Genomic DNA, 15,247 nt, shown 5'->3' with positions numbered 1-15,247 from the left:
TGTGTCGCATTCAGACCTACGCTGAGGAAGCTTCATTAGTGACTGTGGCGTGTCAGCGCGGTGCAGGTAAGCATTCACCCACTCTCTGTAGGCAAGAGCTTGGCAACCCATTGTTTTCTTTATCATCTCAGTTGCTGAGATGCTCAGCTAGAAGTCTGTATTGCAGTAAAAAGGGAAAAAACACTTAGTTTTCTAATATCATTATACATCCCTCCTTCCTTTACTGTGTGTGTCTTGGCATTTTATTCTCGTGCTGGTACATAAAAGCAATCCCTTGGGGGTCTTGATCGCTTTGCTGCCAGACATAGTTAAAAGAAGAAGAAAGTAATTCCCCCTTTTCCTTTCTTTACAGAAAACAAAGCAAGGCCTTTGGATTCTGAAGTTCTAGGAGTTTGCAGTCATTTTGTATTTTAAGGACTAGAACTCTGAATAATCCCTGCCCCCCCACGTCTCTGTTTGAAACGCTGAGCACTTTGGGAGACACACATAAGACATGAGCAATAATTAGGAGAATGAATCGGGACTTGTGCATTGACGAGAGGAAGCAGGGGTGCTGGGAGGCCAGATGGGGGACTATGAGGGGCAACCCCTGGACACCCCTGTGGACATCCCCCCTCACAGCACCCCCAAGGAGGTAAGACCTCAAAGCAGGGGAATCTACGTGCCTACCAAGTATCTTGGCGTTCAAAGCAGCAGTCAGTGTCCTGGTGGCGGAGCGAAAGAACAACCCGCCGTAGGAATGTCTGCAATGCTCCTCAACATCAGAGCCTGGCAGACACCGGTGCAGATCCCACCAGTTCTGAGGCTGACGTATGAGTAACGAACCCCATCCACGAAGAGCCAGTTTCCTCCCTGCCTCGCTGTTACGATGTTCTGGTATAATCTAATGAAGGCAGAAAGATACCCAAATTAATACTTGATTTTACACATCTTACAAAATCTTGTTCAAAGGGAGATTTTGTTCGCTATTTGGGGGGAAGACAACATTTCTTTCATTCAGGTGGCTAAGCGATTCACACTTACATAACTGGGTTTTATCTTTTATTACAGTAATACCATATACTGTAAATGACCCACAATCCTTCTAAGAAATATACACATTATCGATAATTAAAGGAGCATGTTTGAACTTGTAAATCATTTAGTTTATGAGGCTTTAGTTTATAGCTGAAATCTACAGTTCAACAGATCAATCTGAGATAAAATTTCACTCAGGCTTAATTAAGGTTTACTTTGTGAGCTGAGGGGTAACATCTTCATGTTTCTGCTCCTATCACTGCCTTTTTTTTCATTATTTTCCATTTATCCCAGTGTTTTTAGCACTTACTCTAAATACCTTTAGCCCAGCTTCAGAATTCATGTCCAAGTTAAGACACAGGTAGTGTTTCCACTGTCAGTAGTCTCCCTGCAAGAAGAAAACCACGCTTTTTAGATTTGGTCCTTGTTCTTCCAGCTCATTGATCTGCGTGAAGGTTTTGTGTCGAGCAGTACCCAGAGCAGGCCAGTCTCCAGAACTCGTGCTCAAGGCTCAGGGAGACTAGTGTAACTGCATCGAGAGTTCCAGTTCCTTCCAAGGGGACCGTTATGGGATTTGTAAAAGTCAGTCTTATCAGACCTCCTGTTTTAGTTGGAATGAAAAAGCCAACTTAGCCAGGACTCCCGGGCGAGGCCCCCGAGTGTGCAACAAGCTCCATTCAGGGCTTTGTCCTGAGCCCTGCAGGTTTAGGAACCTGATGGATCACCACATTAAGCATTCTCTGGGGAAGACTCGCATTACCCGGGTCCCAGTTACTGATGCACAGCAACCAGACGGCAGTATATGACGGAACACTTAACAAACAGAGCACATCTGCCTGCTTGTTTACTGGTTCCCCTGTAGACACATCAACAAGAAAAGCCAAATTATTAGCAGAAGGACTCTTGACAGAGGATAGTCAGCCGGGGGAGCAAGTTGAGTGATCTGAATGGTTCCTGCCACCAAGTCATCTACCCCTGTGGACAGTGTCCCTGCCGGTGGGCTAGCCACCCCTCTGAGGTCCCCAGGAAACATTAACCAGTGTTTTAAGTGACTTCCTTTCCTCTGGACTCATAACTGACTAGCCACTTTATTTTTCTTGTTCTTCTTAAAATTTTAATTTTTACATACTGTGTAAGCAAGGAATTCTTTTGGTAGCGAGGGAAATAAATCTTAGTTCAGACCTATAATTGGAATCATTGCGAATATCTCAAAAACTAAAACATCTTTCTAAAAAGAACTCAGACAGCATGTTCGAGCTTCTGAGTACCAGGGACCAAGCACCACGGAGGGGCCAGAAGCCCTGTAACCCCCACCCCGAGCTCAGATGAGACACAGAATCAGCATTACACCTTAGTAAGTGGCCGTCCCTATGTTGGTGGCAGACCATGTCCCTCTGGCTTCCAGGGATGCATGACTTTGGACACACTCATTGTCACCTTGGGCAAAAATGTCTTCTAATCGTTGCTTCCCAAGTGCCTACCAAGTCCTTGTCGTCCAGCTTGCGGGACAGTCATCTGACTTCTGCACCTCCTGAGGAGCGTCATTCTCTGTCACCAACCTCTGGATCCAACCCCTCCATTCTGCTTTGCCCACCTGTCATAGTAGAACTTAACATAAACCTTTCGTTGGCAATGATTTTTATAGAACACTTTTGTGTCTGACATTTTTATGGAACATTTTTATGTTATTAAAGTAATAAAATTTATACTCAACCATACAATAACAATATTTACCTACTAAGGAATAGATTTTGCTTGTTTTAAACCTTGGCAATTTCAACTACAAATTTTCACAGACTTAACACAATAAATCATGGACATAATATTTATGAAATTCAACCTGAAAGGGTGGTGGGTTCTTTGATTTCTACTTAATTAATTAATTAATTAACAAATCTAATAAATTAATGTTGAGAACTAGCGGCTATAATTACTGGAGGAACTTAAGATAAAAAAGGCTGAGAATCACCATACGAGGGCCTGTAACTGTAGAACAATAATTTTCATCTCATGATCATGTCCATAGCTCTACAGAGACAAATCTGAAGGCCGAATCTGTATCAGCCCTTCTGAAAAGTACCAAATGTGGCTTATGATCATCTGTGTGGTGACATACTTAGAAGAACTATCGGAAACCAAATATACCCATTACATTGTTTATATTCTTGAATAAACTGCATTTTTCAGAAGTGTGTGAGTCCATCCCCTTCTGGCACCACATCCACGCTGACCGTGGAAACCCCGGGACACACGCACCAAGTGTGAGGATTTGGGGGAGGGCTGCTGCCTGGGGGACAGGGAGTGGAGGGTCCTCAGACAAACCGTCTCCTCAAAAGTACCAATGACTCCCTGTTGCTCTCTTCATCGACTTATTTATTTGACATACATCCACGCATCTGCTGCCGAGGTCAGGGCCAGGGCTAAGCATGAGTCACTAAAAGATAAATAACACCGAAAAAACATATTTTTTATTTCTTGAGTACCTTCTATAGACAGGGCACGTTCAGCAGTGTGTGTGTCCTGGGAATACCTAGTTACTCCCTGCTCAGCCTGGGATATAGGTATTATTATTTTCATTCCTTTACCAAGCGATAAAACAGACTTGGAGGCTACATAGTTTGACCTGTCTCAAGACTAAAAGGTGGCCTGGATGGATGTGAACCCCAGTCCTGTCCTTCTATCATATCACCTCAACCCTCACAATTAAGTGAAAGAATAAAAAATTGTTTTGGAAGGGCCTGAGGCTGCCGTGTGGGTGTGTGCATGGTGCTGGGGGTGCACACGGCAGGGGGTAGGGGGAGCCCCGTTCTGACCCTCACCTGGTCCTTCACAAGGAGTGGAGTGTGGGTGACCCCTGAGCACAGGAGTCAGACGCATTGTCCTGTTCCATGACACCACCTTGCCCAGCAGAGCCACACCTGCCCAGGTTCACCACCTGCTCTGTGTTCTTTCTTGCACAACTTCGGCCCCAGTACTGCCTCGATTAGGGTTCCCTGTAAGAATCCTAAAAGGAAAGCCAATCCAGGAACCTCATCTGGACAGAAGAGCAACAGTTACTCAGACAGAAATTCAGCCTGAGTAACCCTTACACTGTCACTTTTACAGAGGCCCAGAGAAGCAAGAATATTTTCCTCTGAAGCTGTGTGCCGTACGTGGATGACATCAGCTTGGACCTCATACAGGCTAGCGTGACAAGTCCCAGAGGGAATGCCATGGTCAGTTTTGAAAAGCAGGTTCCCCAAGTGCACCCCATTCCACACCCAAAGGGTAACATTCTATACGTTCAAAAGCTGGGTTCCTTATACCTCTCACAGGGCTGTTGCACGAGAGATTTACAAAGAGGATCTGAAAGAAACCTTTGGAAAGTTCTTCAGAGTGAAAGTACCTACAATCAGGAAATGACATGGGAAGACCAGCTGGTGGCAGTGGCGGTGACACATAACCCAGCCATTTGCAGGAATAAGGAGCTGGAGGCGAGAACTGGCTAAGGGCTGGAGGCGTCAGTGAGAACCCACTTGATTCCCTACCTCTGCTCCTGACATAGAAGCGAAACAGCGGGCCGACTACTAAATGTCCCCAGGGAGGAATAACTGACGGTGTTTATGGTAAACCTGATCTTTGTTACAGGATCTGCGGCCCTATTTCAACACATTAAACTGTAGGTTTAACCTAGAGTAAAAAGGCCACGTGGAATGGACACAACCCTGGTATTCACGAGTGTTTCAGATCCCAGCCAGGTTTTTACTGATCTGATTAGATGCTGTCTCACCCCCCGGGACTTGGTCAGGAAGGCGAGACTGCGGCGATGCCCTGGGTTGAGCTTTTGGGGCCCTGAGTCCTTGACCCAGGGAGAGAAAACACTAAAACTGCAGAAAGACAATCCTGAACTTTATCCCTTTGATACAACGGGGCAGGTATGGGAGCCTCACGCTGGCTCAGTTCCACTAAGCTCCTGAGGAACATGGCCTCGGACTTTTAAGTACCGTATTGTATGCAGTGCTCACCTGTGGGAAACTGTAGACGCGTCCAGCAAGACCTAGATTCTTTACCCCTTTCAGCTGGATGGCGAAGGGCACACATTCCGCTCTGGAATGCCATGGCACAGCGTGCCGAGTGCCAGCGCACAGGGCACAGCCAGCTACACGCCCAGATGCCGGAGGGCCTGGGCCAGAGCCTCACGGGAAGAGATACTAAAACACGGCCCCTTGCTAACGGTCAGGCTTTAAGCTTCCAGATGCCGGACTCCTGTGGTCTTGCAGGGCCCGACCAGTGACTCGGTTTATGTGAGTGCTGGGAAGGTAAAGAAGAGGGTTTGGACCCGCATGGGGGCAGTGGGCGATCCTGGCTGAGTAAGCCTTGTCTTATTTGGGCCTGAACGGGAGCCTAGTCCTTGACTCCAGAGCCAGTTGCTCTCTTAACAGCCCAGCCTGCAAGCCCAGTACCACTGGGGTGAGACTGACGCCTCCCCAACCTCTGCGGGCCAGGAAGCAGGACGAAGGCACCTCCCCAGTCATATACGAACCCCTAACTGGGACAGGATCTGCTCGTGGGCTGTAAACCGCTCACTTCCATCCACGCAACCCCCAGTCCTTAGCAATACACAACAGACTTCGATCCCCTTTCAAGAGGCGGGCGCTTCTCCCGGCTCCCACCTGAACACCTCCACAATTTTCCTCAATAGCCCAATAAACTAGCAACAGCTCCCCTCTCAAGAACTTGGGCTACAGCCTATTAAAAGAAAACTCTGTTAATAAGATGAACATCAACAAATATTACACACCCCGAGGCTGACACATTACAGCAGATTAAGTTCCCGGAACCTACTGAGCTCCCACAGTGGGTATCACCTAGTTCGCTTAATCTCCTAACAAATCCTGCTGGCAGAAGTCTTAGTTCCTCTCCATGTACGGCCAGTGATCTCAGCTCTCCTTACGGAGGCCACAGCCCCAGAGAAATGGGAGCAGAGTGGGGCGCCCCTTCGCTGAATGGTGGGCATCTGGTGGGCAGAGGAGGGCATGCCCGTCACGTACATGCGGCTGCCTCTTTGGGTGGAGGCATTCAGGCGAGGGCCGGGCCCCCTCCAGGAGACCTCCTCCGTCCGCCCGCGGAAACACCGGGCAAATGCCACCAAGGTGGGTCACCGAATAGAAAATCCCACCACATGGGTGTTCCTGGTGGAGTCCCACAAACTGGCTGCCTTGATCTTGGGTCCCTCTCGTGCTGAGAGGAACGGGGGACGGGATCCACAGCCAGAAAGGAAGCATTGGTCCGAGGCTGGGTACTGGTCAGTAATGGAGCTTGCTGCTGGGAACTCGATACACCATTTCCTTCCAGAACATCTCACTTTAATGGCCTCTGTGTTTTAACTTAGCCCAATCAGGGTTTTTATTAACTTTGTGGGTGGGCCACAGGCTCTGCTTTTAAGACCACATTTCCAGAAGCACAAAATTTCTCATTCACTAAACTGAGCTCTGTTAGCTCAGAGATTGTAGGGTTCTCACTTTTATTCATGCAAAACCCATTTAAGGTCAGAGAGGCACAGCAGACACACGGTATCTTTTAAGAGACATTTCTATTGGCTCCTGCCCAAGCACCCTCAAGAAAGACTCCACTTGGAAACTTTCAAGTTACCTTTGCCCTCTGAATTACTATTTTATCTAGTCTCTCCTCCAGTCTCTACACCTGGTCATTGTGCATTTCCCATCAATTTGGCAACTTAAAATGAAGGTCCTCATCATTCCTTGATTCTCAAAGTTGCAATTAGGGCCTTCAAACAGTCATGCACAGTGACAGAAAGGTGGTTTGCTTTTAAAGCAAAGTGCACTTCCAAGCAGCGCCCTGAGTGTCTCCAGGCAACATGTCCCCTTTTCATGGCCACACGTCTCTCCTGCGGGGGGTCTCCCCCAAACAACAGCATCCTCCCCTGTTAGAGAGCCTCAAGACCCCCATCCTTCAAGTAGGTTGATTCAGACATGAAATGCCAGCTTGATGATTTTTAAACTCAGCATCCCAAACATGTCCCGTTCTTGCTCAGCATTCCCTTATCTCACTAGAACCCCCCCGAGGAGCACGTGTGGGGAGCTGTCTGTTCTTCGGCTTCCATCTTAGTAAGATGGACGTACGTGTTTCTCGAAATTTAATGTGAACAAAAAATACTGTGCCTAATACTGCTCTAAGAAAAGCGGCGCATGATATAATACAGTGGTTTCTAAACATAGTTGATAAATCACTTGGGAAGTTTTCAAAAATGGAGATTCCTGACTTTTATCCCACAAAATTCCAACCCAGTAGGTCTGAGATGGGATCAAGGAATCTGTATTCTTAGAATTCTCTCCAGGAATGCTGTCTACTGGCTGGGCTTGGGATCCAACCTATCTTATTATTACATTTCCACAATAATAACTATCACTTTCTGGGTTGTTGTTTTTTTTAACTTTCTAATTTGAGATAATCATAGACTGACTTGCCGTTTGAAGAAATGCAGAGAAATTCTCTATACTTTTCACTTAGTTTCCCTCAATAATGACATCTTGCAAAGCCATAGAATATCACAACTGGGATGTGAACACGGATAGAACCCACCTACCTTGTTCACACTTGCCCAATTTTACTTGCACTCCTTTGTGTGTGTGTGTATTTAGCTCTGTGCAGTCTCACGTACATGTGGGTTTGTGTATGTACCACCATGGTCACGATGCAGAGCAACCCCAACGCCACCACAGGCGTCACCTTGTGCTGCCTTCTACAGCCACACCTACTCTCTCCCCATCATCCTGGTGACCATTAATCTGTCTCCAGTTGTATACTTTTTTTCATTTAAATATGTTTTATAAATCCAACCAAGCAGTATACATGATAGGCTGAATAATGGTCTCCCCCAAACGTTCACATCCTAGTCCCTTGAGCCTGTGCTTACGTCCCCCAACACGGTAAAAGATGCTGTGCAGAGCGCTTAGTTAAGGATCTTAAGAGGAGGAGATTATCCGGGATTATCTGCATGGGCCCAATGGAATCACAAAAATCTGGGGAAGGAAGACGTAAGAGATCAGAGAAGGAGCAGTAAGAGGTGCAGGGCTGGAGGCGGGGGGTGAGGGGCACCAGGGAGGGGCCATGCCAAGCGGTGCAGCCGTCCGCTCAGAGCCGCAGAAGCCAAGGAAATGGGTCTCCCTACAGAGTCCCCAGGAGGAACCAGCACTGCCCACGTCTCACCTTTTTGAGGCTTTAGAGATGGATTTTTGATTCTTCACTTCCAGAACTGTAAGATAAATAAATTTGTGTTGTTTAAACCACTGAATTTGTGGTAGATTTGTCAAAGCAGAAACAGAAAACTAATACAGTATATAACCTTTCAGACACTGACCTTTGCCCTCAGCACAAATCCCTTAGGGTTTATCCAAGATGTCTTGGGAGTCGGTCGTCTGTTCCTTTTTACTGCTGAACAGTATTCCAAGGCATATCACATACCATGATTGGTTTAACCACCCACCCACTGAAGAATATTTGGGTCGTTTCCACTTTGGGGCTATTCAAATAGAGCTGCTATAAACATTCATGTAGAGGCTTTGGTATGAGAATAAATTCCCATTGCTCTGAAATAAATGCTAAACACTGCAATTGCTGGGTCATATGGTAATTGAATATTTCATTTTATAATAAACTACCAAACTATTACCCAGAGTGTCTGCATCACTTTATAGTCTCCATGCTACTGTATGAGGGATCAGCTTCATCTCCATTTTTGGCTGTTTTCATTATTTCTTTTTTTATTTCAGCCACTCTGGTAGGTGTGCAGTGACATCTTCTTTGGGCTTTAACTTTCATTTTCCTAATAGTTATTGATCTTGAGCACCTTTTCATAAGCATGGCCAGTAAATCCCCTTTGGTGAAATGTCTGCTCATGTCTTTGCCTATTTTCTAATTGGATTGTTTGTTTTTTTACCACTGAGTTTTAAAAGTACCTCATATAGTCGAGATACCAGTCCTTTGTATGTGGTTTGCAGATACTGTTTCATAGTATTTCGTCTTTTGATCCTATTAACAGGGTGTCTAATTTGCAGTACAAAACTTTAAAATTTTGACGAGGTCCATTTTATCAGTTTTTCCTTTCATGGATCATGCTTCAACAGCATGAAATCTCAGCACTTTTTGCTTAGCTTTAGATCCTGAAGATTGTCTCCCAAGTTCTTTTCTAAAAGCTTAATGATTTTATACTTTCAAATCACTGGTCCGTTTTGAATTAGTTTTAGCACATGAAGCTTCGGTTGAAGCATTGTGGGGTTTTGTGGGGTTTTGAACCTATAGATGTCCGCTTGCTCCAGTAGCTTGTTGAAAAGGCTGTCTCCCTCCATGGAATTGCTTTGCACTTTTCTCAGAAGAATCAGAGAAGCACAAGGGTCTGGGCTCTGCCCCTGGTACTCATCTCTGTCCTCTGTCCCACCGATGTGTACGTCTGTCCCTCTGCCACCACCACGCTGTCCCGATTACCACAGCCCTTCAGCGAGGCCCTGATGGCAGGTTGGGTCCTTTCTCCTTACACTCCTTTGTCAAGATTGTCTCAGCAATTCTAGGGTCTGCATCATTGTACATTATTTTCAGAGTAAGGGTGTCTTCATCTACAAAAAACTTGGCTGGTATTTTGATAGGAATTGACAAATTGATAGGAATCTATAAATCAGTTTAGGAAGGGTTGGTATCTTTACTATATTACATTTTCCCATCAATAAGCACAATCTCTCCATTTAGTTCAATATTCTCTAATTTCTTTCATCAGCATTTTACCACTGCCAGCATACAGATCCCGTACCTGTTTTGTTTGATTTACACCTAAGCATTTTATTTTGGGGAGCATTTTCCTCAGAGACAGTCACACCATCTGTAAGTAGGAATATACAAAGATTTTTTGAGCCAATCAGAAAATCCTAAGAGGAAACATAAAGAATTTGGGACTAAAAAGTGCTGCCACACCATGGTTTTGAAAAACAAGCGACTGTTCTATGAAGCAGAAGGGCAGAATTAAAAAAAAAAAAGACCTTGTCTCTATTCAAATACACAGAAAAAAATGTCAGTCCCCCAACACCAGATTTCCTCTGTGTTGAGCTACTATCTATGTCCAAGATCAAAAGTAGGTTGGCTTTGATCCCCATAACTGACCTGGGCCCCTCAGCATGACTGAACGCTGGCCTCTGTTTTGCAGCCAAGCGACAGGCAGACTGTGAGATCAGCCCTTCGTCTGCATGGGCTACGGCTTCTCCACTTTCAGGGCACCTTCTACCACCGAGGGGTCCCGGGATGGCCAATGCTGTGCTCACGAAGGAGGAGACAGACCCAGTCTCTGGGCTCCAGGGGCGACAGCAGAGGGCCTGGGCCTGAGTGTGTCCCCAGTCGTAAAACAGAAGAAAAACCCCTCACATTCCTCCTGCCGGTCTAACCACCAGACTGCATTTCTTCCTTTCGATTTCCTCTCTGTCCTTCACACAGTCACATCGGTGCTCACTGTGTTCATGACACGTGGCCTGGATTAAAGAGCTGAAGGTGAAACGCTCTGATGGAGAAGGCACATACCCTGAGCGATTGTTTCGGTCGCATTAAGCCCGTTGAGTCCAGGCCCACATATTCGTAAGGCTTCAGGGCTGAATCCCAGAGCCCAGGGCAGGGATGCCGGCAGCCCCAGCGAGGCAGGGGGCTCGGATGGGGCATCTCTCAGCACTCCGGATTCTCATCTTTTCTCCCACGGCTTTACTTTGCTCTTTACAAACAGACAGACAGACAGACAGACAGACACACACACACACACAAACACACTTTCTCTCTCTGAGTCTTTTTCTGCTCTGGCATCTATGTGATGAGGACCATGGTCCAAGAAATGCACCCACTACTGGAGAGGACAGAATCCTCCCTGCCCGTGATCCTTGGCGAAAGCATGTTGACCACCCTGTTTGATTAGGGGGTCCACCCTGAGACCAGAAGCTAAGCCAGGGGAGTGGAAACAGTGCAAGAAGGCTCCGAGGAGCCACTGTAGGGTAAACTCAATACAGCCTGCAGAGAACGAATAGTTGGGTATCACTACTTCTTTCCACTATAAACTACCTATTAAGTCAGTTGTTTATAAGGAATCAAAGTTGACTTTCACCATGCTGTCAAATCTTTCACACCTGCACTCATGGCCCAACACACTGGTCACAGTTGTACTTTTACACTAAAATTGCAATAGTTGAGAAGTCAGAATATTAGGATTTTAAGCAACATGGCTCAGGAAGTAGGCAAATTTAGTGATCTGGTAAAATGCTGGACCCAACAGGAGTAAGGGACAAATTGCCAGTCATCGTAAATCATAAATTCAGGGTTTAAGCTTTCTTCTCTGGACTGTGTGACCTAAAATAAATCACATAACCTTTCCGTGCCTCACTTCTTTATTTGTGAAATGGGAAAATATCATCTACCTTGTTTGTCTTCTTTTTGTAACTATCAAATGATGGCGTTTTGTAAATATTAATCTTTTTGTAAATGTCAGATGAATTAATGTATGTGAAAAATGTCTTATAGCCACAGAGCACTATAGAGACAAAAATATACACTCACGCCTGTCTTGGGGTTCACATGTTACTGGAAATAAAAATAATAATCCTATAAAGTACCTTGTGTTTATTTATTTTAACACATGGAGAAAAAAAATCATTTTAATAAATGCCCATATTTATTTTGACGAGACCCTTTCCTGGTTATTTGGGATTGAAAATATTGTCATCAGTCTGTTGGAGGCAAAAATAAGCACCAAATAAAATTACTTGTGAAATGTCACATGAACAGCCATGGAGCAAGACCTTCTGACTCACGTAGGAATTGATATTAAAGGAAACAGTGTCAAACCCCTCGTCCAGAAGGTCGTGCTATTGACGTCACAGGGAGAAAGGTGTTTCTTAACATCGAAAACTCCCAGGAAATGGCCTCTGAACCAGGGTTTCTGGAAGATGCAGACATGCAGTTGAGGAGAAGCTCCCTGAATTTCACTGCTGACCTTGTTCCGTTCTCTCCAAACAAACGCAAAGCCTCACTAAGTAGCCTGGGGCCTCCCTGCACAGCGTCCGGGATCCTTGGCCCCAACGATTTAATTACCTGCTCCAAAGTCAAAACTGCCTCCTCGTGTGTCCACAGGCACCTCCCAAAGGGGCCAAGATTCCCAAGAGGCGTCAGCAGCAGTGTGCCCCAATGCCTATGTTTTATGGGGTGAGGAATTTGATATCCGAGAGAAAAAGCTCCCATTAGACCAGAGCATGCTTTTGCCCAGATTCGCTTTTTAAAGAGAGCAGGGTCATGCAACACTTACAGAGATGCCCCCTGAGAGATCAGGAAGTCCACCAGGGGGGCACCTGTGAGGGGATCCGGCCCCTCCCTGACGGCTGGCGGGAGCAGGACGCAGGTCCCCCATGCGCTCACCCCATCAGGTTCATCCTCAGCCCGGCGAGTGGCCCTTGTTTGTTTTTCGTCTCTTTAATGACTGAAATAGCTCTGAGAAGGTCTGAACCTGGAAAACCAAGAAGCCATTTCACTGCAATGGCATCATTAAAGGCATCTGTTGATACTCATTGTTAGTGTGCACCCTACAATGAAGACACCCCAAGAGCCAGCCTGTGCCCTCCGACTATCAGCACAGGTGCCCCAGGCGTGTTCTGCTGTGTTACTTTAATCAGCACATGATTGAGAAACACAGGTTTCCTGAGAGGAGGCATTCAGTGTCTAGGTGAATCGCCCCCCCAAAACGTGGGGCTTTTTCCTATGAAGACCACAAGCAATCGGTGTGCTGTGCTGTTTGTTTTCCAAGGGCAGGATTTTTTGGTATTAAACTGAAATCTAAAGTAAAGTACATTGATTTACAGGAAATTGTTCCCTTACACACAAATTCATCATTTACGAACACTATTCTGGGGCCCAGATTGAAGGACAGTCTTATGTTTTTCGAACCAACTATGTCATCAACCCTGTTGGTGTCTGTTTACAAACAGTTTTTCCCAATTCAAGGATCCAAAGTCCACAGAAATATTTGTTTTAAATCATTTCAAATAAGCAGCATAAAACCCAGTCTCAGGGCTCGCTTCCAGGCAAAGCTGTGCTCACACAAATTTCATAGAAAAAGAGAAGAGCAGGTGGGCTGATTGGGGGTAAAGAGAGAGCAGATTCCGAGGTAAGCGCCATTTTCCTAGGAAATGGGGTAGGTTCGTTCTTTCTCAAATTGAAAGTAAATGGTGTGTGTCCCCATCTCCTTTAATGTGAGAACTTTGGAAATCTCCCCGTCTTTCCATTTTCTGCTCTGAGCTTACAGTTAGCCCTTTCATCGCCTACTCTATTTATTTGCAGATTTTAAAAGGTCCCTATGTCATGGAAGACATGAGCCTTTGGTGAAAGGCGCTAAGATGCGTCCGAGAGCACCCTTCCCAGGGCGCAGGGCAGGCGGCCCTGATGCAGGGCACTGCGCCCTGAGTGGATTCGGCGGCGCCAGGCGCCAGGTGTTCAGACAGGGCCCCCTCCTCCGCCCGGCTTCCTCCACCTCTGCAGTTTCACCTGAGTTAAGACGGAAACTGAGCCCAGGACATTTTCAGGGTCCCACTGTTCTAACCCAAAGCCTTACTTGCAAGGAAACTTTGTGGAAAAGGGCTTGAGGAAGGAAAATGTGTCAAGAGCACAAACATGTGGGGCATCTGCCCAGCCCTGCAGGCTGTGTGCACCTGCCGCTCCCCAGGAACACAGTCTTCTTGGTGCAGAAAAGGCACGGTGGCCGAAGTGGGGGGGGCCGACGGTTTTGTTGTCTGCTGTGTCTTTCCCCTTGAGTTTCCGAGAAAGATACTCAAGAACCCACGCATAGGTTGTTCAGACAAGCCTGACACCTTCCCGGAAGGCACAATTCATTCAAGTGCAGCCAAGAAGCGCCACAGCTCGGATTCCCCGGGAGGTGCATGTGGCGGGGACGGCGGTTCCTGCTGTCGGGCCAGGACGCGGGTGGCTTAGATTCCCTTTGCCTTCCCCTGGCCCATCAGAGGCGGAAATGAAAAGAATAAACGTGTCAGGTGCCATCCTCGATTCTGAAAGCTTGTTTTTCATTCGTACTGCCTTGAAAATAAGGTTTGACCTGGGTCAGCTGCTGAACCGACCTTTCGTCGTGGTTTGCTCCCCTGGTTTGGTCCTTTGCTTTGTTGAGGTACAGACACTCCCCCAACCCATCCTCCACAGAGAGGACCAGAGCAGGGGGCCCCTGCCCTCACCCTGGCCGCCTCCCCTTCCCTACGTGGCCCGCAGGCGTCTATGCAGCGAGCGGGACACAGAGGAACCACCTGCTTCGCTCTGCTCCCCAGTGCGGACGGTCCAGATGGTGCTGACGCACGACTCGCTGTGTTCCGGGTCCCCCCTCAGAATCTCACCCTATACATTCTAAGACCGAGTTAAAAGCTGCTCATTAAGACTGTGTCTGCAAGCAGCAACCAGAAGACCATTTTGGCTTAACTGTCTGTGTAATTCAAACAATCTGTTTGCCGGGGGAGGGAAGAGAGGAGGTATTTCTTAGATCAGTTTTCGTTTTTTTACTCTAAATTAACTAGAGGGCTTTTTTGGTGTTGTTTAGAACTGAATTTGCATATGTTCCATATATTCTATTTCCTTTATCTTTTTTGCTTCTCCTCCCCCTTCTGGCAATGTCACCTTTTGTGGACAGACTAACATAAATTTCTTTTTTGCTTCCCTTACCAAATACCTCTCCATCCAGAACCAGAACTGTTGGCTAATCTTGTTCTAAAATTCTGTGGTCTATAAACCCACTGCATCCGCCCAGGCGCTCCGTGCCCACCTGGCCCTGGCCTGCAGAGATGGCCCCAGACACGCTCTCTGACTGCACCACACCCCGGAGGCGTATGGTGCTGACACTTGGTGCTCGTCTCCTACAGCTTCAGTTTTCTTTCTCTCTTAGATATTCTTCCTCTGTTTTGAGGTGGGACACGGTAGGTTTGGGGTTCTGCGTTCTTTCCTTTCAAGCTTCAGGCACTTTAATTCTCCACCTAACATCTTAACTCTGGCCCGGAATGTCCTCCGATGGCTCCAAACCTCTTTTACACAGTATGAATCATTTCACAGACGGGGAGGCCAAAAGCAGAGAGAGACTGAGTGTGGAGCATGCAGCCGGAGGGGAGCGGAGACCCACTGCCCGTCTGGACCCCAGCTGCTGGCACACGGGGGGGCAGCTCTCTGC

The 15,247-nt window shown here is 46.8% G+C and overlaps 2 long non-coding RNA genes across 4 annotated transcripts in view; one reads left to right on the top strand and one right to left on the bottom strand.

Moving 5' to 3' along the window:
* Window positions 1–12,646, bottom strand: part of LOC118971239 (uncharacterized) — a 72,248-nt gene extending 59,602 nt beyond the window's left edge. For 2 of the 3 annotated variants that reach the window (XR_012128288.1, XR_005059597.2), the window contains exons 1-5: window positions 12,341–12,646; window positions 8,227–8,272; window positions 2,499–2,611; window positions 1,328–1,405; window positions 670–883 (exon numbers count right to left, since the gene is read on the bottom strand). This is a non-coding gene — a long non-coding RNA (uncharacterized lncRNA). The remainder of the gene's footprint in view (window positions 1–669; window positions 884–1,327; window positions 1,406–2,498; window positions 2,612–8,226; window positions 8,273–12,340) is intronic. The other variant, XR_012128289.1, reaches the window with a different exon arrangement.
* Window positions 12,647–13,068: 422 nt separating this feature from the next.
* Window positions 13,069–14,086, top strand: LOC118971238 (uncharacterized). The gene is made up of 2 exons (XR_005059596.2): window positions 13,069–13,195; window positions 13,369–14,086. It is a non-coding gene; the product is annotated as an uncharacterized lncRNA (long non-coding RNA).
* Window positions 14,087–15,247: the final 1,161 nt, after the last annotated feature.

This window comes from Manis javanica, chromosome 1, assembly GCF_040802235.1.
Source record: "Manis javanica isolate MJ-LG chromosome 1, MJ_LKY, whole genome shotgun sequence".
Classification (NCBI taxonomy): domain Eukaryota; kingdom Metazoa; phylum Chordata; class Mammalia; order Pholidota; family Manidae; genus Manis; species Manis javanica.
Note: the sequence above shows the minus strand (reverse complement) of the source record. Positions and strands in the feature narration are given on the sequence as shown.